Raw genomic sequence first — 23,678 nt, 5'->3', positions numbered from 1 at the left:
AGTCCCTTCTGCACTGACTAGGTAGTGACATCAGGGTGCAAAACACAGTTTTGGCATACTAGGAGATTTTGCAATGACGTGCCTTTGAATGTTATGCTGGACATTAACACTAATTGGGAATCTGCCTCATTGTAAGAGGTGGCACCTCACCTTTTTTAGTATAAAAACCTTTTTAAAACAGCACCTCAAGGGGGAGTGTGAGAGCTGTGTCAAAAAGCCGGTTGCTTCAGCATGTTTCAGTGGTGGTTTAGGCCACATCTTAAGATAAGTTTTTCAGATGCCAAGTCAGATGCCCTGTTTGTAAGGGACAAATAATATTTAATACATGGCTGTCCCACCTGCCATTGTGAAGTTTCTCAGAGGGAATCCTGAGCTGTGCCAGATCAGTGCTGGCTAGGACTGGGAGGGGGGTGTGCAGTGTCATGGGTGGGAAGCAGAGGCCTTGAAAAGGGAAAGACAAGTTCCTAATGCGGCAGTGGAGCTAATCACCAGGAGTCAGGAAGCCAAGGCTCTGTGGGGGTGATTGGGGGTTGAAAGTAAGCCAAAGTGGGACCCAGAGAGCACAGACAGGTACCAGGTGGCTCAGATGAAGATCTGCCCAGGCGTTGGTCTCAGGGCACATTCAAGTCACCGTTCTATAGGGTTGTGCTCATACTTAGGGCATTTCCCCCTGCTGGCCCACCTGCCTTTCTGATACCTCACATCACCACTCATTTCCGTCAAATCAGAACACTCTCTGAAATACTAGTGATTTAAATGCAGACCAGCCTATGCTGCAACTGCTTTTCTGAGGGTACTCATGTGGCCATTTGTAATAGCCAGATAAAATTTGGAGTGTTTCTACTTGGCTGTCAGAGAACTCAAAGGCAGTCTATCACAGGCAGGACCCTCAGCCTTGAAACTGATGTCTGCTCTGTGGCTGATTTCCTGGCTTCTTAAGTCTACCATGATTCCTTCGTTACCTCAAGAGAGTTAAAAAACCCATACTGGGCAAAGCATAGCCAATCTCTCTCACCCCTCTGCTACTTTATCCATAGATAGTTGCATCATGGGTAATAAATTATTGAACAGTTATCAAGACAAAGTGCAATTATGGTCAACTTTTTGGAGTATATTCAATTATATTAATAGAAACAAATCTCCAAGGGTACCTGAAAATTAATGAGTTTATCTTTGAGCTCCTGAAAGAACCTACGTATATAGGGATGTATAGGGTATTTTATTTCTCAGATAGCATATATTCACTTCTTAAAGAGAAAATCCTTAAACCAAAATAAGAATGAAACTCACACTGTCAAAATTAGTGGTAGACTTTCTTATCCTAATTTTGGCAGTACAAATTATATATATTTTTAGATTATACCAGTTTATTTACTTGACGTTTATTTACGGTTATTTACTTCATGATATTTACTCATCTATTTCATAATATTTAATGGTTCTTCTGTATACTTTCATAGATGTATATGAAAAGTATGCGAATGTCATAGTATTATGAGATTTTCTTTAAAAATATTTTTTGATATTTATATGTTGCCTATTTTATGATGATAATAGACTTTGATATTATTTATTTCATCAGTGTTTGGAATTGGCATGCTGCTTTCCTAAACTGTAGTAAAAGCGTAAACATTTGACTTGAAAGTATTCATGTGTGTCCTTTATAGTTTGCTTCAAAGATCTGGATTTATTCTTTTATCTATGCCCTTGTTTTAAAAAATATGGATGAATGAGTAGTATCTTGTGTGAAGCCACATGAGACCAATTAATACTTTGTTCATTCTTTCCAGCTTTTGTTTTTGTTAATAGCACGGGGTGGCAACTGAGTCATCTAATTCTAGATAGGATTACTCAGATGAATCATTACATATTTTTGATATTTAATGTGAAGAGCCAGTTCTTCCATATCATAGTGGCTTATTAGAAAAAAAAACAAGCTAAGCCATAAAATGACTGATAGTATATTGATAGAGCCATAAGCCAGAAAGTGATATCCAATTTCTACAGTGTGTAGCTTACAGATTAAGAAGAAATATATTGTCATAATCTGCCTAGAGCAGGGAATTGCTTCTTTTAGTTGAGTGTGGATTTAGTTTCACCATTGAAGCAACCTAAATTTGTCTTACAAAGAAACATAAATGCTAACTTTTGAATTCTTAGAAATGATATGGTTTAGGGATATATATCTGCACGGTTATTAAAATAAAATATTCCACTTAATTTACATGTACACCATTTCACTGATTTTGATCTTATATTTACTTCATCCTTTATCCTTAAAAAATAAAAATTATTTTCTATTTGTCCCCCTCACCCCAGGCTGCTTTCTTGTTTGTTCATTTTTACTATCTTGCCCTATTAACTTTAAAATATTTAAAAGGCAAATCATAAGTATTAATATCTGAATCACAGTTTATCTAGTTGAGTGGGGCCAGTCATTTAAAATAACTTGAATTTAGTTAGGGTGTTGATTTAACCCCATGTTTTTCCAGGGGATTTACCTGTAATTCTACACTTAATTATAGCCAAAAGGCCAAGAAGTTATTGCCCGTGATTAATTCTTAGTATGTGTAACCTTAATCTCAGAATTTCCATTGAATAATTTTAGTGACTGTCTTTTTGTTAAAATTGAAAATAAACACTTTAGGCCACTTTCTCTAACTAGCATTGGCATAAGGATATTTGCCTCATGTTGATTGTTTGGCTGGTAATTCATTTTATTTGGAGATTATTTTGCTAAAGAGAATGAGTGTCAGCTTTATTTGAAAGGCCTTCCTGGCTCACCATTTTAACTACTTTTCTATGGGTCCTTCACAGAATCCCACTGCATCACAGAAGCTGGAAGTTCTGATGTTCCACTGAAATCACAATGGAAAATCTTGACTTGACTGGTAAGAGCTGTTGTGAAGGTACATCTTACTTACTTACCTGGAAGCAGTGAAGCAGTCAAGAATTATGTGCTGTCAGAGCTGGTCTCAACTTTTCCCCATAGTCTATCTTCATCAAGGAAGTGTGATCATTGGATATTTTTTTCTTGTCAATTTTATTATTTTTTAAAGTGTGACTTTTATTAATCTCCATTATCAAGTAAGTTAAGTTTTCTTTTAAAATCATGAAAATGTTAAAACTAGCTGTTTCAAAATCTGATTCATTTCTCCACAGTAGTGCATTATTGGTGAAAGTCAGTTTTCTAAAGTCCTAGATACTTAGAGGTTATATACCTAAATAGGTATTAAATTGATCTATTCCCCAAAAGCTGTTTTTTGTACTGCTGTTGGCTTTAATTGAAAAGTGAATCAGTATCGAAGCATTATGGAGTTTTTCTTACCTGTTAAGAATAATAGAGGTGGGTGTAGCTGCATCTTGAAACCACTTTATATATGAAAACCACATAATGAAGGAAAAAGTTGAGATTTTAAAATATATACATGTGCCAAATTATATAAAACTCTGAAACTCACAGATACTATAGCTGTCCTTTTGTATGTTAGTTATTTTCAAAGCTGTTGTTTTAGGGGAAAAATTTTTTTAACTTTAATGTATGGCAATAATATTTTAAAATTAGTTTTAATAATAATTACTTAAATGCATAGAGTTTTCCCAATCTGGGAATCAGACGTGATATTGCTTTACTGGTATCTGAATACTTTATGGTGAACTGATGATTTATAAGACTGAGGAAACTGTTGTGAATTAAAATGAGCGAATATAGTAAATATTGTTTAGTTATAGTTTTCAGGAAAGGAACTTATTCTTAAACTTTTTAATTAAGATTAATCTAAAACCTTTTCTATTTTAACGTATATTTGGTAGCTTATTACATCCGTCTAGATTATGTGTCTACCTTCCCCTTTTGGTAACTATATCACTGAATGTTGCGTCTATGATGTCAGTATAAATATAAGGCCTCTGAACCAGTCTCCTAAAAGTCATTGTCTAGGATTTTAAACATAGTAAAATGTATATGATTTACTTGAATGTGTATTTATAATAGGGCATTTAAACAACAACAAAACCTTAATGCCAGTGAGAAGATTGGAATTTAATTATTGTTTTTCTTCTTCACTGTGCTATCCTTCAAGGCACACTTGTTACAAATATTAATACAAATTCTGAATTTAAGAATGCCAGCCAGAATACAGTTAATTATGGTTTTATTGAGTCAGCAGTATTGACTATGGAATTTTCAAAAATTGATACTGAAATTTCAAGTATGTTCTCATTTGCTAATCTAAAAGAGAGTTGAGTATGGTGAGGTTTAAAGAAAATGGAATTTGTGGCAGTATTCTGAATTTGTTAAATATTAATACATACACAAAAAGCAAAGCCGGACACTTTATCTGACCTATTCAGAAAAACTAAGTAATGAACCAAGATTACCATGGCAGACTTCACTAAGTAGCCATCTGAGCAGTCATTTCTGAATGTTAATCAGATTATTGCAATAGAATGTTTTATTGACTATAAGCAGAAATTGACAGAAACTCACACTGCTGATAAAATTTAAAATGGAAGCCTAATTGCAGATGGCTAAGACTGCATACTTTCTAGCTGACCTATATGCTCGTCTTAAATACAGTATTAACTGGGAAATAGAAAAGATGCCATACAAAACCAGGAGTAATTGAGGAAACAAATCCTAGAAGATGTTACTTGGCAAAAGGATGCCAGGGTTCAATAAATCTGGGAAACATATCAGTCAACTTAGTCAATTACATTTCAATATCAGAAGAGCCTCCAAATCTTAGTGGTTTATGGTAGTAAACATTTATTTCTCATTTATGTTCATGTCCCTGATTAGTCTCCTGCCACTCTGCTCCGTGTCCTCTTCATTCCTGGACCAAAGCTGAAGGAGCAGTCTTTCTGGCATGTACACGTCTTGCAGAGGAAAGAGGAAAGAGAATAGTGATGGAACCATGACTCTTAACAAGGCTGCTTGGAAGTGGCACATGTCATTAACTCTCATACTTAATTGGCTAGAGCATGTCACAGGGTGAAACCTGCATCATGTGAGAGAGTGGCCTTGTAAGAGGGGATAGGGAAAGACTGATGTGGAGAAACAATACATATTTTAACTATTATATCTGTAAAATACCATCTACTGTTTTTTTAGAGACAGAATGCACATAATGTATTAAAGATTCCAGGAAGTTCTTTGGTAAATTAAGCTGTTTAACATGTCACATTATTTGACCATGAATCCTTTTATTGTTATGTGGAATATTGTCAGTGACAAGTTTTAAGGATACAATTCAAGAGTTTCTTGATGTTTTGAACCTTACAACTTCTCCTAAAACTTAGCAAAAGTTTCTAATATGTATAATAGACTTACATTATCCTTCTATAGATAATTTTAAAATGAATAAAAATTACTGCAAACTGGACCCTCTGTAATTTGCGTACAGAATTAGAGAAAGGAAATATGATACTTAAATAAAATAATTATTTTACCTATGTATAGTAGGTTACAGAACTTTGACAGATATTATCTAATTTGATATAGGATGAGAATGAGGAAGTGGGTACTTTGCTTTTTCCAGTAGTAATATATTAATTGTACTGGATATAACGGTAGCCAAATGCCTTTGTCTACTTAAGTTCAATTTCAAGAATCATTCTGGTGATGAAGAATGCAGACACCATAGGGAGCTTAACAGTTACATCTGGGAGTTTTCTAAGATACTCCACCTGAGGTCACATTTACAATACAGTGACTTTTACATTATTATTATTTCTTAAATCTTCCAGAAAATTATTAGCACATAGAACTCCTCAGCCAATAGTGGTTTTATTCATCTCACAATATTAAAAAACATTATTATCAAACTTGTGTGGATTCAGATGGTTGATTTAAAGATCCAGTAGTATATAAACAATGCTTTGTGATAGTTTATAGTTCCTTAAGATTGGGAGTAAGGAACATGCTTAGACATCTGTATTAGTCTGTTCTTATGCTGCTAATAAAGACATACCCAAGACTGGGTAATTTATAAAGGAAAGAGGTTTAATGGACTCACCGTTTCACATGGCTGAGAGGCCTCACAATCATGGCAGAAGGTGAAGGAAGAGCAAAGGCACGTCTTACGTGGCAGCAGGCAGGAAAGCATGTGCACGGGGACTCCCCTTTATAAAACCATCTGATCTCTTGAGACTTATTCACTATTACAAGAACGGCATAGAAGAAAACCCACCCCCATGATTCAGTTACCTCCTGCCAGGTCCGTCTCATGACATGGGGATTAGTACAATTCAAGGTGAGATTTGGGTTGGGACACAGAGCCAAACCATATCAATATCTGCATCTTAAAAAAAAAAAAAATAAGATTAGAAGGCAAGACACTATAGCAAAACATGGGTTTTGGATTCAGATAAATCCTAGTTTTGGCATTTTTTAATTGAAAGCATTTGGGTGATTATATTTGATCTCTCTGAAATCTTGTTTTCTCATTGTAGTATAGGGATAATGATCTCTACCTTGTAGGATTGTGAGAATTAAATGAGATAATTGGATTAATTGCCTGAAAAGAGTCCCCGGCACATAGAAGCACTCAAGAAGTAGTAGTTTGAAAAAGAAAGATGTGATCAAAGTTCAAGAATCTTGATACCCTGTACCATACCTCTGATAGACATCTGACAGTGCATATCTAAAATGTGTTTGTTTTTAAACACATATGTCCACACACCTGCCAAGGGTATTTAAAAAATTGTCCTGAATGCATAAGAACTTATGCGTTCTTCTTTACTTCTACCGGAAATTGGAAGTGGCTTTATCCTTACTGCTGAGAAAAAGAGTGAGTCCTGTAGAAATATTCGTTACCCCATGATCTAATAATTAACTTCTTGCCACTGAGAATTTAGAAGTCCCAAGGACAGAGTGATGGTCAAAAGTTCATATACTTTATGGCTTTTACTCTGTATATTAATAAGGTCAGCATTAAGTTGCAAAAAGTATCAAATTTTATATAATCTTGAGGCAAGGTACAAGAACAGAAAATGGTGCTACTGAAATTTTTTTCCTCATATAGAGGAAATACTGTTTGGTTTCAGAAGAAATAGGCATTTCTATTTTAAGATTTTTATGGTACTGTTCTCCAGTGTGAAGGTTTAATTGATTTAGACTCCTTAAAGCAGGAGTCCCCGACTTCCTGGGCCTCGGACTGGTACTGGTCCATGGCCTGTTAGGAACCAGGTTGCATAGCAGGAGCTGAGAACCACCTGAGCTCTGCCTCCTGTCAGATCAGCAGCGGCATTAGATTCTCGTAGGAGCCTGAACCCTACTGTGAACTGCATATATGAGGGATCTAGGTTGCATGCTCCTTATGAGAATCTAATGCCTGATGATCTGAGGTGGAACAGTTTCATGCCCAAACCATCCCCCCCACATCCCCTACCATTCGTGGAAAAATTGTCTTCCATGAAACTGGTCCATGGTGCTAAAAAAAACATGGGGACCACTGCCTTAAAGAACTTCTCTATTGACATTGTCCCCTTGTACTTTCAGAATCAAGTACAACATAGTAATATCTTTTATGATTCAAAGCCTTATGCTTTTTCTAAAATGACTATTTTATTTGTTTAATTTTAAAATAGCACATGTATATAAAAATGGCTTTTTTGGGCCTGGATTAGTCTTCAAATTGTTCCAGGCTCTTCTCTTTATAAATGGAGTATCTTTGTAACTATTAGTTGCTTATTCACCTGGATTATTGGTAGAGTAAAACCACCTAAAAAAATATAAATTCTTCATCTTTAGAGGTTGCACTAGTTTGTTTGTGTTGCTGTAACACATAAAAAAAAAAGGTGTCAGAACGGTGGCTTAAACAATAGACATTTATTTTAAGTTGAAAGTTCTGGAGGCTAGAAGTCAGTGATTAAGATGCTGGAAAAGTCGGTTTCTAGTGAGGTCTGTCTTGCTGGCTTGTACTGCCAGAAAGGGCTGCCTTTTTGCTATGTCCTTACATGGCCTTTCCTCTGTGTAGGCAGCGAGCTTTAGTGTCTCTTCCTGTTCTCATAAGTACACCAGTTCTTTGGGATCAGGGCCCCACCCATATGACCTTGCTTAACTTTTATTTCCTCTTTATAGGCCCTGTCCCATCACACTGGGGACTGGGGCTTCAACATGAATTTGGAGCGGGACACAATTTCATCTATAACATAGGTTTTTGTTTTTCTTTACCAAAGAATGAAGTAAAAGTGTTTTAAAAAGTACTTTCTACATGATTTAGTCTATAAACAAGATATCTGGTTCATTACAGTCTTCTAAGATTCTAAAAATATCTTTGATACTTTTGAGGAGGGAGACGTTTGAAATTACTGAATTCCTGTTTCTTCCACTTTGAAGTCACCATCCTTGAAAATAAAGTTTTTACAAGTGAAGGAATTAAGTCTAAGAACTTGAAAATTCAAGTGACTTATATAATGGAGAAATTACATCATTGTAAAAGTTGACTTCCATGTGTATTTATTGTTATCTAGGAATACTAGGGATGTATTTGAAAATTAAGTTGAACAAGATAATTACTCTTTTGGGTTATACCTGTTTCTGTTTACTGTATCAAGCCAGTTCACATTTTGTAAGGCAATGTTCTTTTACTTTGTGAATCAGTTGAGAATGCAACCAAGGAAATGGCATATACTTAAGATTTTTGGTAAACCAAAAAAAAGATTGTGTATTTGAAATAATGCCAACAGAAGTCAGGGATTCCTAAGTCTGATAGATCTACTTAATTATTGTCTTGTCTCCTTACCTGCCTTCTTTCTTTTTTCCCCTTTTTTCTCTGATATCAGCTTCTAAATTAGGTAATGGAGGCTTGAATTTCTCAACCTGCCTTATTTTATTGTTGTTGTTGTTATTTTATTTTGTTTTAGGCTTTTAGCAGCCTGTAGCCATGGTTTTTAGTTTCTGTCTCTAGTAAGCAGAAAAGAGGGATGAGGAAGGGGCTTTACTGGTCCAACCAGAAACAGAAACTAAGAACCCATGACTGAATTCTCTCCCTTGGACACCTAAATACAATGTCTGTATAGTACTTCTTTCTATTATATAGTGTTTTATAACCTGCTTAGTTTAATTTGCAGTTCTTTTTCTATTAGGTAAGTCAGTTGATGGGTGCTTGGGATTAGTGCTGAGTAAATAGTGCATTAACTTGTGGGATATTGATATAGGCTCAAATGAACTTTCTTTGTTTCTTCTTTGGATGATTTTTTTGTGTGTGTACATATGTGTTTCTGTGTGTTCTACATCACTAGAATAATTTTAGTTTCTAGTGATTTGGCATTTGTCTAAAAAATATAATCAAAAAAGGAAACAAACCTTTTAGACAAATACTTTTATGTAAAAGTAATTTTAAATTCATTTGTAAAATGTATCAGTTTTTCTGTGTACTTATAGACTAAAGGATATGCTATTCAGCAGTGATATAATTTTAATCAGTTTGTCAGTTTAATTGTTTTGTCCACTTTTGATTTCAGTCTTCCCTAAAAGCTATTTATGAAATGACTCAAACTCAAAAACCTTGTATATAAGGAATTTTACCTGTGTATTTCTTCTTAACATGAAGATCAATCTAATGATCGTGAAATTCACTAGTTGAGGACAGTATGAATATATTCAGGCATGGCTTCATACATTTAATGCTACTCTGAAAGGTGTTGGATCAATTAAGTATTTTTATATTGAAGTCTGTATTCCCTCTGATCTCTATTATAGAGACGTGTGTTTTCCTAGGAAAATAAATGGATCTAAGGGGGGGAACTTGCTCATAACATTTCTCCTCTTCATACATTTTAGTGTAAAATATTCATTTACTGGATATTCTATATAAACACACATAAACATATGTATATATGAGTGTATACATGTAATTCTTTCCAAGAACCTCTTCAAGATGCTACAGGACTTGTTAACATTAGAAAGTTTACTAGAAAGTCTATTTTGTGCATGTCTGTATTCCCAAAATTTAGAAGTAGCATCTGGTACATAGAAGTTGCTCAGTAAACATGTGATAAATTCGTATTACAGGAATTCACGTTTCATTAACCTATATTCCACTGAACTTGGTGTTGATAAGCATCTCCTGGTCTACCTGGAAATTTTTCCCAGACTTCGTTCAAGGAGAGGATGTTCTTCCAAATTACGGTCTCTTTGTGCCTTTAAGTTTGCCATTAGTTTTATAATCAATAAATATTAGTGGGCTGAGAGCTTAAAATGCAACCACAAAAAATTTCTCTATACCTGTTGGCTCATTTGTAGCTTACACTGAATCAGCAGGTGTTTGTTAAGATTTATTAGTCTTCTAACAAGTACTTTTCCAACCCTGTGAGTGGAGTACATGTGAAGGTTGTGAGATTTAAGGCAGGCACTTTGGTTCATGTTGGGCTTTAAGAGATGCAGTGTGATACCTGGCTCCAGTTAATGTGTACCAGAAAGGTTGACTAAAGTCAACATATAGGTGTTTTGTTCTGGGATGTATTTTTAGGATATTGCTGTGTTCAAATTGATCTGTGAAGTTGATAGACAAGAATATTGGGTTTGTTTTGTATTATCTTGTATAACCTGCTTAATTTGCAGTTGTTCTGTCTCTGCTGTGGCTATATTACTATTCTTATAAAACAGATGAGTTATCTAATTATTTCAGTGTTCTTAACATTTACTGTAAAGCAATTTATTACCAAGCATCTCCTTATGACAGAAATGTTCCGTTTTAGGGTATTAAACATTACCATGGGCACTTAGAATGCTCTGGTTTCTGAGAGAGCCAGCCAGATGTGGAGGAACTGGCTTCTAAAGAGGGCTTAGCTGCCTACTGTTTATGTGGTGAGCATTGTCCTAATAAGTTGTGCCACAATAATTATACTGAAGAATTGCCAAATAAGAGAAAAAGTAACACCTATCAAATGTGAGATGTATCCATGTGCAGAGTAGTATATACCCTCCTGTCCATGCAGGTAGCACCTGGATGGACGTGAAACTCCATCCATGCCTTCAATAGAGTTTTTGAATACCACTATGTTTTCAGCATTGTTAGAGTTACCAAATCATTAAAGAGGTGTATTATAAAAGTTAATGAAGAAAAATTTGAAGTCAGCAGCTATTGTCAATCCCCTTAAATACCAAACCTCTTTTTATAGCAATCATTTTGTCAGGCCATTTGGAAGGACAGAAGCATACAGATCATCTTTCAATTCATTTGGTGAAGTGAACATTTAAATAAATCATAAAGTTTTCAGGTTTGAAAATTTAGTTCCTGTTAAAATGCTGGGTGTTGTCTATCTTTATTATTCACCTAGAGTTTCACTTTTTAGAGAACAAAATATATATCTTTCTAATAAGGCTGTTATATCTTATTGATAGTAGAAGTGTTTCAATCATGTCTCTTTTTATGAGTTTTTCCCTAATCAGCAAAATTATAGATTTTTTTTTTACTGGCTTTCTGCTATAATAGAATATTTTATACATTGGAGTTTATTATGTGCCTCTGAAAAAATATTTTAGAACTTTTAGTTTCTAATACTTATAAAGATCTTGATTCCTACCTCTAGATTGTCAGCTGCAAAATGCTCACTATTGATTCCCAGATATTAATATGGATAGGCAGAAACTTAAGGGTTTCCTTATAGGAGACAGATCTAAATGGATCACTTAAAAAATGTGTTTTTGTTCTGTTTTGTTTTTGTTTTTTTGTTTGTTTGTTTTTAACTGTAGGGTGATCTCTTAGAAACATGGGCTGTGGAGTCAGATAGACCCAAGACTAAACTAACTCAGCTGTTTACCGTAACTGGGATGTGGTAAAGTTACTTAGCTTTATGTGAAATGGGGCAAATACCTGCCACGTAAAGTTGTTAAAGGATTAAAGGTACTAGAGGGTATAATGTCAACCCAGCATATGGCAGGCAGTATTAAGGAAATGTGTTCTTAAAATAGGCAGCAAGTAAAAAATGATCTATAACTTTTTTTGCTTTTTAACTGGTCTTTGAAGTTTAATTTCATGTTTATTACTATCTCTATTCACAGCAAGAGAAATGTCCAGCTTCAAACTGTACATTTTTACTATGTTGGGAAAATCTTTATTGAATACAAGATGGACTTGCTTTCCTGATGATTTCATTAGGAAAGAATAAATTAACATTTACTCTTATTGTTGGATTTCTTAAAATATCTTCCGTACAATTGTTAAGTGATAGAAGTTTGATTTTATTTTAATTGTACCTCCCCCAATTTTGCAATTTTAGTAAAGCCCAAACATATGAAAATACTAGGAAATAAGTCATTTGTCATTCAGTGGATTATAGTTATTTAAGAATATTATTGCTACCTGCTATTAGTATTAACAAGATTATCAGCCCAAACTATGTAAATTTTTAAGCATAAGAACAAATTTATATAGTCTAGATAATTTTCTTCAAAGACTAGAATTATTTGAACAAAACAAGGAGATATCGTATGATTCTTAATGAGAATTCACTAAGTATGGGAATTTAAAGTATGATAATTAATTTTTTTTTTTTTTTTTTTTTAGAGATAAGGGCTCATTCTGTTGCCCAAGCTGGAGTGCAGTAGTTTCATCAGAGCTCACTACAGCCTTGAACTACTGGGCTCAAGTGATCCTCCTGCCTTAGCCTCCCAATAGCCAGGACTTCAGGCATGTGCCACCACACCTGGCTGTTTCTTTAAATTTATTTTATTTTATTTTATTTTATTTTGAGACGGAGTCTTGCTCTGTCCCCCAGGCTGGAATGCAGTGGCACAATCTCGGCTCACTGCAAGCTCCGCCTCCTGGATTCACGCCATTCTCCTGCCTCAGCCTCCCAAGTAGCTGGGACTACAGGCGCCCACCACCACGCCCGGCTAATTTTTTGTATTTTTAGTGGAGATGGAGGGTTTCACCGTGTTAGCCAGGATGGTCTCGATCTCCTGACCTAGTGATCCGCCCATCTCAGCCTCCCAAAGTTCTGGGATTACAGGCGTGAGCCACCATGTCCTGCTAAGTGCTATTTTTTAAAAATATTACACACTGATAACTACATAAATATTTTAAAAATTTAAATAGCTCATTCAACCATGATCTTATTCTGTTATTTAATTCATAAACTTGAAAAGAGATGCAAAATTTTCCTTCATTTCAAGTTAGTGGTTTAACATTTTGTAATTGGTCCAAGAGAAAAAAAAAATATTGTTTCTCTATCTTCAGAAATGTTCTGTGAAAGTATTTATTTTCTAATAATTTTCATGCACATAAGCATAAAAACCAATACAGCTTGGTCTCTGTCCTGTGTATCAATAGCAATTTTGTATTAATTTTGAATATCTCTCAACAATTAATGTATCTAAACTTGTTTTCAAGGTATTTTAGTACCATCTATGAAATACCTTGGTTCCTTCTAAAAGCTGCTTCTTATTTAGTGTGTATGTGTTAGGTGTCTGTGGTTCTTTTATAGCAATTTCCCCTTTTCCTTGTTGAGTATGTAAACATCCAAACCATAACCACTATGGATTTTATAGACTTTAATTGTATACTTTTAACATTATTAATATATATTGAGAAATCTAAACCTTTCCAGACTGCTTGTGAGAGTTTGTGCTCTGGATCATTATCCCTCTTTAGTCTTTCTCCCACTCTGTTCTGTTTCTTTTTAGAACTTGAACAACCTATAGTGATCTCACTGGAAAAATGTTTTCTTTAAAGATAAATAATGTATTTTCTGTTCCTCTGTATAGCTAACAAATATTTACTAATTATCATGTGCAAGGCAGTGCATTACACACTGTCAAGATCAGGATGTGGTAATATAAGGCAATGTCTAGGCACAAAAGAGGGAGATACACAAATAAACTTCGAGTTCTGAGGAAGACCTTAAATCCCACTTAAGGATATCAGGGAAGACTTCATAAAGAAGAGGAAATAACAGAAGTGTGGAAAGGTGAATAGACTACTTGGGCCAGTGGGATGGGATACATGTAAAGTTACAGCGGGAAACTTTGGTGCAAAGGCAGAGATGTAAAGAGGTCTTGAATGTTAAGGTGAGTTTACTTTTTTTTTCCCCTCAAAAGGCATATGGGCCACTGAAAACTTTTGAGCGATTGATATAGATGAGATGGAACAGAAGGAAAAAAAGGTAGACATTGGAAAGACTGGTTTAGGGGGCTTTACTATTATCCTAGGTAAGAAAACATTCATTCTTCTGGTAGTGTGTTGACAGTTGTAAAAGGGGCTATTATGAGAGACATTATGAAGGTTATACTCTGGATCTTGAAATATTTTAGATTGAAGTATTCCAAGTTACAGAACTAGTCTTTCCCATTCACAGGGCAAAAGTTAATGTATACTTAGTTTTAAGGATTTCTTCAATGACAATTTTCTAAAACACTTGATTCCTACTACTATTTAGCCTCTGTTTTGTGTGTTTAGTTATTGTAAATTTAGCTTTCACTGTGTTTCTCGAATATGAATTTTAGGTATCTGTCACCTGAACCAGTTTAGAAACTATTAATCTACAGAACTTAACAATAGATTGAACTCATTTTGGGGATGCAGAGGGACAGAGAGGGAAGGAGGCAATAGAGGGTATTTAAAAGAAAGTCAAAGATAGGTTTTTAATTTAAGTGTGGATGTTCACAAGAGTGCTAATATTGCCATCAGAAGTAAGGAGCTACTAATATTACTGATTTGTGGGAGGGGGAGGTGAAGTTTGGGATGGATTGGATTTGAACACACAGGATATCCATGGCATTATATTTAGGATGTAGTTATAAATTTGAGATGAGGTTTGGTAGAGATTCAGACTGAGGATAGGTTTAATAGAAGGGAGAGGTAAGAGCTGAAACTTTGAAAATTGGTGAAAGATAATATGCCTAGAGTGGAATTGTTGAAAATACCCATTCTTCATTAAGGGAAGTCTAAAGGAAAGAAATCCAATCAGATCTGTGGTGGGAAAAGCAGAATAGTGCTGTGCAAGATGGGAAGACTTTGAAGATTGACAGTATTGAAAATTTAGGGATATCTAAATGCCTGAAAAAAGTTCCTTGAGTTAGTAATCCACAGGTGAATAACCTTTGGAGAAAGCAGTTTTTATAAAGCAGTCAAGGAAGTAGCCATGTTGTATAATCTTTCCAATATTCCTTCTTTGAGTGCCAAGTTCTTGATTTTCTTTCTAGCTGAAACTATGTGTTGAGTCACTGTCTTCATTGAGTAATCCATAATGATTTACAAATCCTCTCCCTCGGAGCATAGAACTCATCTTCTATAAAGGTAGTTGTAATATTCTTTAAATATGTTACCTTAGACTATTTTAAATCAAAGCTCATCCAGGTATTAATATCATTTCCTCAAATGCACTGAAGTGATTTTCTTTAAAATGCCATCAGCAAACATACTTTCAAATGCCTTACTTGTAAGTCTTATATTTATTATAATTGGCATTACAGAGGAATGAATAATGAATTGCCTGTCATTGTCGACTCTTCTTTCACACTTAGTGAAACTTAAAATAAGGCCTACTCTTTTAATAAAGATCCTTTAGAAAGCCCTTTGGAGTATTTGGGCCAACTACGTATGCAGTTTTTAGTCTAAGAAAGAGGTACATAGTCACTTTGGTTTTCATCTTCAGAAAATGGTGGTAAAGATAAACAAGACTTGCCCTAGGTAGTAATGATGATTATAATGATTAAAAACTACAGCTGTTATTTGTCTTTTGTGTGCTAATTTCTGTGTGTGTGTGTGTGTGTGTGTGTGTGTGTGTGTGTGTGTGTAATTTTCTTCCTTGTCTTCACAGTGAGCTGTAAATGTAGGTGTCATTATTCCCATCTTATACAAGAGAGAACTGAGTCTCAGAACATTTAAATAGCTTGTCTGAGCTTCTTGACTTGTTAAAAACAGACCTGAGATTCAAATCCAGCTCATTCTTACTTTCAAAGACTATATTCTTTGCATAGTCTGTGCAGTTTTATGATGTATCTGAAATTTGACCTGTAACACCTTTGATGGCAACTACTGACCCCAGTTTGGGAACTCAGTGCCTTATTACTTTCCTGCCCTTTTCTACCAACTTGGAAAGAATAGATCACTACTTTTCATTTGTTTAAATAAACATATTGTCAGATGCCATTATTAAGTCAGGCATTCTTCTTTATATTTAATAGTATTATATGTATTTAATCTTCACATCAGTCTGATGAGAGGTAGGCATATTTTCCCCCAACATTTCATTATGAAACTCACATACTCACCACCTAGATTTGGCCATTAACATTTTATTATATTTATTTTATTACATATCTGTCATCTTTCCATCTCTCTATCCCTCATCAACTTAATTTTTAATGCATCTGGACATATAGATATCACTACAGCTCCCTAAATGCTTCAGCATTTATATTATATATTTATATTAACTAGAGTTCAATATTTATGTATAATTTTTTGATGTAAGTCTACATTCATTGGCATGCACACATCTTAAAAGTACATTTTCTGAATTTTGATAAATGCATACACCTGTGTCACCCAAATACCTATCAAGATATAACCGATTACTTACTACCGCTAGGCACCTCTTTTTCTTCTCATTTTTTAGATGGGGAAACTGAAGAACAGAGAGGTGAAATTATCTGCCCAAGGTTACGCTGCTAATAAGTGGCAAAGCTGGAATTCAAACTCAGGTTGTCTGGCTGCAGGGTTTGTGCTCCTAACCACACCACCACACTGCCTGTAGATTATCCTCACATGTTTGGGTATCCTTTTACATTCATGTGCATGAATGCACTGTTTATTTTTAACAGAAGTGTGTAGATACAGAAGTGGTACCCTGGGTTTAGTGAGAGTAGAAATGCTGTTCTAGAAATGCATCAGTTCCTAGCAAGAGATTTATGGCAGGATAAATTAAGAAGGACGTATAATATGACAGATTCCCTTCATTGAAGTAGTAGGGTGAATCTCTATGTAATAGCTCTGTCTTAACTGGCATCCTTGATTAATGTTTCCACACATATCAGGGAAGTGATAGTGAGTTTTCTAATGACGACACTGAGGTTCAGGAAAATCCTCAAGTACCACCTGAGCAATTAATGGCAAATTATGTTCAGTATAGCTTTGTATTAAGCATTTTTGCTCTTTTATAATTAGTAGAAAATTGCTCATCTGTGTGTGATATATATAGTATCACTCATCCTGATATCTCAGACTCTGAAATAATATAATTGACTAATTTGGAATTTATAAGTTAAATTTCTAAGGTTTTTAACAAAGAAATTTGTAATGGAATTATTTGACTTTTCCAAATAAATTGCATAAAGATGTAAGGATTGGAACAGTTTATATTAAAATTTTTTTCTGGTTTGCAATACTTGGGTGGCCTGATGAAAAGAAATTCTTCAACTTTAGTCTCTTTCCTGCATTGTGTTCATACCACTCATATTTTAAAAGTTGACCAGTACTTTTTGTTCACTTCTTAAATGATGAAAAAGAAGCCATCATGTAATTTTTTTAAATCGTCAGTATTGTGCAAAAAGCATTAAAAAAAAAAAAAAAAAAAAAGCATGTAGCTCACAAACCTAGCCAGTCACTAGAGGGCAGAGCAGTACTGTACTTTAGGCCTTATTTGACAATTTCTGGTTTAAAAATTGCTGAACATGATGGAAAATATATTGACACACAGTTGAATAGAAATTTCTTTGTGTTCTTATTGTCTTATTTTGCAGTAAAATCCAATAACATGCTTGTACTTTTATCAAAGGAGCTTTTCTGGCAATTCTCTTGAATGTTACTAAAAGGGCATGATTATTTAGAAGAGTGTAAGTGCCCCTCAAAAGAGAATACTCGTGCATACAAAGAGCAATACATTTTATAATTTCTACCCTATGAAGTACCCTGAAATTGGATTTCAGTGTAGACTTTAGGTGAGACATTATAAGAGAGAACAAGTAGTTTTGAGCACCGGTTCTTTACTAGTACTTAGCTCTAAGAATTCATTGAAATGCAGAACATCGGTTTATCTTGCCAGTTAGCTGAAATGTGTTGAATCATTAAGACTGAAATTACAAAGTTGTAGAAGCAAATAAACTAATTCTAGCCCTTTTTAAAATTTTTTGTGAAGTGACTGTTCACTTAATTTCATTTCTGTTCTTAATTTTTTTATCATTCTGATATTTTTATGCAGATTTATTTTTTTATGATATATCTTAAAAATATCCTAGTGAGTAGCCTGAGTAATTCAGTGTCCCATAAGATAGAAAAATTTTATCCTTAATTATGTTTATTTGAATTTTATTTTACAAAGCCAGTTTGGATTTCTATAATATTCTACTAGGGACAACATAGGATACCAGAAAAAGCAGTGGATTTTGGAATCAGAAAATTTGGGGGCCTCGATTATCATTTATTTGCTTGTGTCTTGGGCAAGTCACATTACCTCTCTGACCTTCATTTTCTAAACTGGGAAAAATACTTCCTTATTTACAGCTGGGTTGTTTGGAGGATTGTGTGTGTAGATGTATCTCCAAAGATGAAACCCTGTGAAGATGAATTTTAATAGGTAAAGTTACAAGCTCAGAAAAACCATGGCAATAACTTCAAAATGGTTGACTGCATCACAGATTTAGTAACATGAGGGCACCTATTACATGAGTAAATAGAACCAAAAATGTGGTTTCAAAACCAAAACCCAAGTTCAGATTGCCAACTTCCTCCCTGTCTGTGATTTCTCTGGCTGCTTAATCTCTCCGTTAACTTCGGACTCTTTTGCTCCTCTCAACTCTTTATTTCTGTCCTCTGTTTATTTCCATGTTTCCTCTCTCTGTGTTTCTCCTGACTGTCTCTGGTCTCTCTCTGTGTTTTTCTTGTCCCAGGCACCCTCAGGAAGACCCCAAGCCTCTAGCAGTACCTGGTATCATCTCCAGCATGTTATAGATGTGGAGGATTCACTGGGATATTGAGAAATACCAGAGGCGAATTGTTCCACTGTAGTAAGTCATTCAGCATTTGTTAAGTGACTACTGTTCACACAGCATAGTTGGTGGACCTTTTGGGGAAGAAGAATTTGTTAGGACACAGGACAGAAGAAATAAATTTGTAAACTCTTGTCAGTGGTTCTTGCAGGCTAGACAAACATGCAAATGAAAAAAAAAATGACAAATTAAAAAGCTGACAGATAATCATATAAACGAATTGTGTTTTATGTGTGCTGATGGGGCCTAGGGTTAATGGAGTAGAGAAAGCCAAGTGGTATTAATCAGATTTCCTGCGTGAGTTAAAAATTAGGTTTTGAAGTACATTTGGAAGAGAGATGAGGAAAGAGAGGGTGGAAGTGAGTAATTTCTGTGGGGCTTGGCAAGCCTTTTTGCTTCCCTGTGAGTGAATCCCTGACGGTGGGGGGTAATGAAATGAAAGTGCTAAGTTTCAGTCTCCCAGCAGCTAACTTTACTTCCAGTCTTAGAGAAATTCCAGTTATGAAAAGAAGTACAGCCAAGTTGAGACTTTCCATAAACATAATTGGTATCCGCTGCCAGTTTTAGAATTTATAGGGTTTAAGTGTAAATTGTGATTATATGAAATAATAAAGAAGTACTATGACATAAAATTGATACAGACTATTAGAACATGATTCAGGGATGCAGTCTAAATAACGTAAACTGAAATAGTAAGCTGAAATATAACAAGTCTGGGTTTCTTTTTTTTTTTTTTTTTTGCATTAGAAATTTATTTTTGCTGTTGTATTTTTGGACAGTCCTAGCTAGTAGATGCATGCTTTTCACATTTGGATATCAGAGTTGGATATGGTTTGAATCCCAACTATGCTAGCTTTTAAACGTTGGACAATCTACTTCACGATGCTGAATCTCAATTTCCACATGTATAAACTAACGCTGGAAATATTTACCTCAAAGAGTCCGGAGTACATGCTAGGTACTTGCTACTCGTGGATACTTAAAAATACGTTTAAAATAGTTTGTTAAATAAATATGTTATTTCTGAGAGCTTTTTAAAAGTAAGAATGCTATATATACAAGAATGTTTGTATATACAGAAAATGCTGTAGATACAAGAATATTTATTGTGCATGGATATTAATGATCCTTTATACCTTCTGCTAATAAAACATACTAGAAAACTGTGTTTCACAGTAATAACAGGTATAATGTCACAATACTGAATTAGATATTAGAAATGGTGAATTAGACTCTCTGTATGTCCCTATGGTCTGCAAGCTGAATATGTGCCTTTAAACAAAAAATTTTATTAACTTGAGAAATAAGTTTGTGGCTATAGTCAGCACCCTGTTATGCTACCTTCTCTACCATTATCTGTGTTTATAATTCTGCAGTCATATCTTTAGAATCAGGATGAATCTAAACTGTGATAATTTTTTTTTGCTACCCTACACAAAAATATTTATACTATGTAGATAAGGTACAAAGAATAACATTAACATGAATAACTGAGAACCTACCACTAGTTTGAGAATAGAACATTACTAGTTTCTTTGTAGCCCACAGTGTGCCCCACCCAGATTCCATTGCCTCTCTTTACCCCCTCACCACAATCCTTAATGTTGAGTTTATTACTTCTGTGTTTTTCTTGGTCGTTTTTCTCATACTTATGTACCCCCTACATTAAATTTCGCCTGTTTTCAAGTTTTATATAAATAATACACACTACATGTTTTCTTCTGCAACAACTATTTTTCCTGCTCAACATCGTATTTATGACTCATTCCTGCTTGTCTTTGTAATTCATTTATTGTCATATATGTATAATCTTTTATTGTATGAAAATACCACAGTTTATTTACTTTCTTTTAATGGCTGTTTAAGCTGTTTTTCTTTCTCTCTTTCTTTTTCTTTTTTTTTTTGAGATGGAGTCTCGCGCTCTCGCCCAGGCTGGAGTGCATTGGTGCCATCTCGGGTCACTGCAAGCTCTGCCTTCCGGGTTCACGCCATCCTCCTGCCTCAGTCTCCCAAGTAGCTGGGACTACAGGCGCCCGCCACCATGTCCGGCTAATTTTTTGTATTTTTAGTAGAGATGGGGTTTCACCGTGTTAGCCAGGATGGTCTCGATCTCCTGACCTTGTGATCCACCCGCCTCGGCCTCCCAAAATGCTGGGATTACAGGCGTGAGCCACTGCGCCTGGCCTCTTTCTTTTTCTTTTTCTTTTCTTTTCTTTTTCTTTTCTTTTCTTTTCTTTTCTTTTTGTCATTGGAAATAAAGCAGCAGAGGAAAAGTTCTTGAGTCCTGTATATGCCCTCTTTATGTACATATTATTTCCTCAGGATATATGTTCAGGAGTTGAATTGTTAGGTGATAGGATATGCCCAACCTGAAATTCCACAAGATAATGCCACGTGGGTTTCCATAGAACTTGTTACATTTTATACTCCCACTAACAGAATGTAAGTATTCTCTCTCTCTGGCCCCTATAGTTCTTTAAAATTACTAGATTTTTGTTTAATATATTCACCATATCTTTAGGAATGATACTTTGCATGAATATGACTATATCCGAGCAGAAGTTTAAAAATGGAAAAGATTTTTTAGTTTGCCTGTAAACATCATCTTAACAAAAACCCTGATGGGCCGGGCACAGTGGCTCACGCTTGTAATCCCAGCACTTTGGGAGGCCAAGGCGGGTGGATCACGAGGTCAGGAGATCGAGACCACGGTGAAACCCCGTCTCTACTAAAAATACAAAAAATTAGCCGGGCGTGGTGGCGGGCGCCTGTAGTCCCAGCTACTCGGAGAGGCTGAGGCAGGAGAATGGCGTGAACCCAGGAGCCAGAGCTTGCAGTGAGCCAAGATTGCGCCACTGTACTCCAGCCTGGGTGACAGAGCAAGACTCTGTCTCAAAAAAAAAACCCTGATGACCCTCATTTTTTAAAAGTTAGTTTTAATCTTTGTGGAAGCTGCTTTTATTTTTCTGTTTCCCAATTGTCACATACCTTTTCTCAAACTCATTTAAATCTAGACATCCTGAAATAGCTGGATATGTGTGCTCACTAAATGTTTTGCCTCCAGAAAACCTTATCATAAGAATAAATGTTCTCTTGCAATAAATGAAAACTGTCAGCTGTTTCTGACTTCTAGGAATCACAGTTTTTGCAGAGAATGTACATTTCTTTTCCCCCTACTTCTTGTTGAGATAGAGAAAGAGTGACCCACAGAGGACTATTTGCAAGCTGCAGCGCCTTGATCAACCCATGTTTTGTTCTGTATTGCAGAAGTTCCAAAAGCTTGAGTAAATGACTCAGGTCCCCTTTTCTGGCCTTCACCCTCTTTTGTTTTTGTTAGCCAATGATTCTTTTGGTATCTGATATTTGTACACACTGTTCCAATTTTAATATCAAAAGTTCCTCCTAATCTTGTAATGGGTACTTTGTGTTTTATAATTTTAGTTGACTAATCTCAATATTTTGCCTTTTGTCAAGCTTGCTGCCACTACCACACGTATCTTCTGCAGTTTCCCAGGAAATATACCAGGATCTATCCTATTTCCTGGTACTTATTCAATGGGTATTTATTGAATGTAGAAAGGAAGGATGTAAATGCAGTCAGCACTGAAATACCTTTCCCCTGCTGAGCTACAATAATTTCCCGAAAAGCACTAGGCCAAAATCATGAGTACTGTAAATAGTTTTGCTAGTAAGTACCTTTATTAAACCATAGCCAGTCATTTTTTCTTGAACTTTACTCTACCTTTTTTGAAAAATTAGAGTGGTAGATCAGTGATCTGTAAGATTCCTTTTGACGCCACAATTTTGTATTCTATCTTCTAATTGAAATGAAAAACACTTTGTCACTGTTTGTCTGGGCACCACTACCAGGTTCTGAATCTATCTACCTTACTGAGCTTTAGGCCCATAACTGTGTCACAGCAACCTGCCAGTGATTGTCTCTCATAACCCAGCAAGTGGGGGCATACACTGAACTTCTCTTCCTCTCTTTGTTCTTTAGGGTTGATTTGTTCTAGTATAAAAAATGCCTTTGGCTTCCCGATTTCATGTACCAGGCAACCCAGGCATTGTTCTATGCTAATGCTTGAGTTCTGCCTTCTTGCTCCTTCTTCTCTTCCCTCAACTGGACAGCCACGCCCAGGGCAACTCGTCCTTACCTTTGTTATTTGCTATACAGCATAACCCCATGTCTTTTCTCACACTCTAGTTACCATCTTTGAGTCAGTATTGATTCTTTCTGTTGAGCTTTTCCTTGAAGTCAATGAGTCTGTATCTGGTGCTGAAGGCAAGTTGTTTCTTCCTTTCTGTTGTGGTTCTTCTGCTTGGGACACCTCAACTCCAGGTGAATGGTGAGTGACAGCCTGACTTCTTTCCTTGCTACTTTCATGTAGTCTTTCCATTACTATTGCAGGGAATTGCTAAACCATTTTCAAGGAGTTATTTGACTCCAGATTCTCACGTGACTAATATTTCCTAAATGTGTTGCTGGTCCTGGATTCATCTTGTGAGTATTTTTGAACTCTGCACCAAAGGCAAAAGATGCCAGAGATCAGGCTACAATGGGAAGGGGAACCAACTTCCTTTTAATTCTCTGTAGACTGTAACCAATCACTCCTGAGGGTCCTGGACAGAGAGCTATGTATTTGGTCTTTAGCCAAGGTCAGGTATAGACTCTTCCTGACCTTTATTCAGCGATACAGAATGTGTACATTTCTGTTGTGCTTAGCCAGTGGACATGTTA

General features: G+C 35.4%; 1 protein-coding gene across 6 annotated transcripts in view; it reads left to right on the top strand.

Annotated features, from left to right (window-relative positions):
• BBX (BBX high mobility group box domain containing) overlaps positions 1-23,678 on the top strand; it is a 298,070-nt gene that overhangs the window by 124,423 nt on the left and 149,969 nt on the right. For 2 of the 6 annotated variants that reach the window (XM_032150240.2, XM_032150247.2), the window contains one exon: positions 2,818-2,891. The gene's annotated coding sequence lies outside the window, so the exon portion shown is untranslated. Of the gene's footprint in view, positions 1-480; positions 537-2,817; positions 2,892-2,924; positions 3,088-18,838; positions 18,956-23,678 lie in introns of those variants that run through there. The other 4 variants (XM_032150243.2, XM_058437546.1, XM_058437547.1 and 1 more) reach the window with 4 other exon arrangements.

The sequence above is a fragment of the Hylobates moloch genome, unplaced genomic scaffold (assembly GCF_009828535.3).
Source record: "Hylobates moloch isolate HMO894 unplaced genomic scaffold, HMol_V3 SCAFFOLD_4, whole genome shotgun sequence".
NCBI classification, from domain to species: domain Eukaryota; kingdom Metazoa; phylum Chordata; class Mammalia; order Primates; family Hylobatidae; genus Hylobates; species Hylobates moloch.
This window is presented reverse-complemented; position numbering and strand designations above follow the sequence as displayed.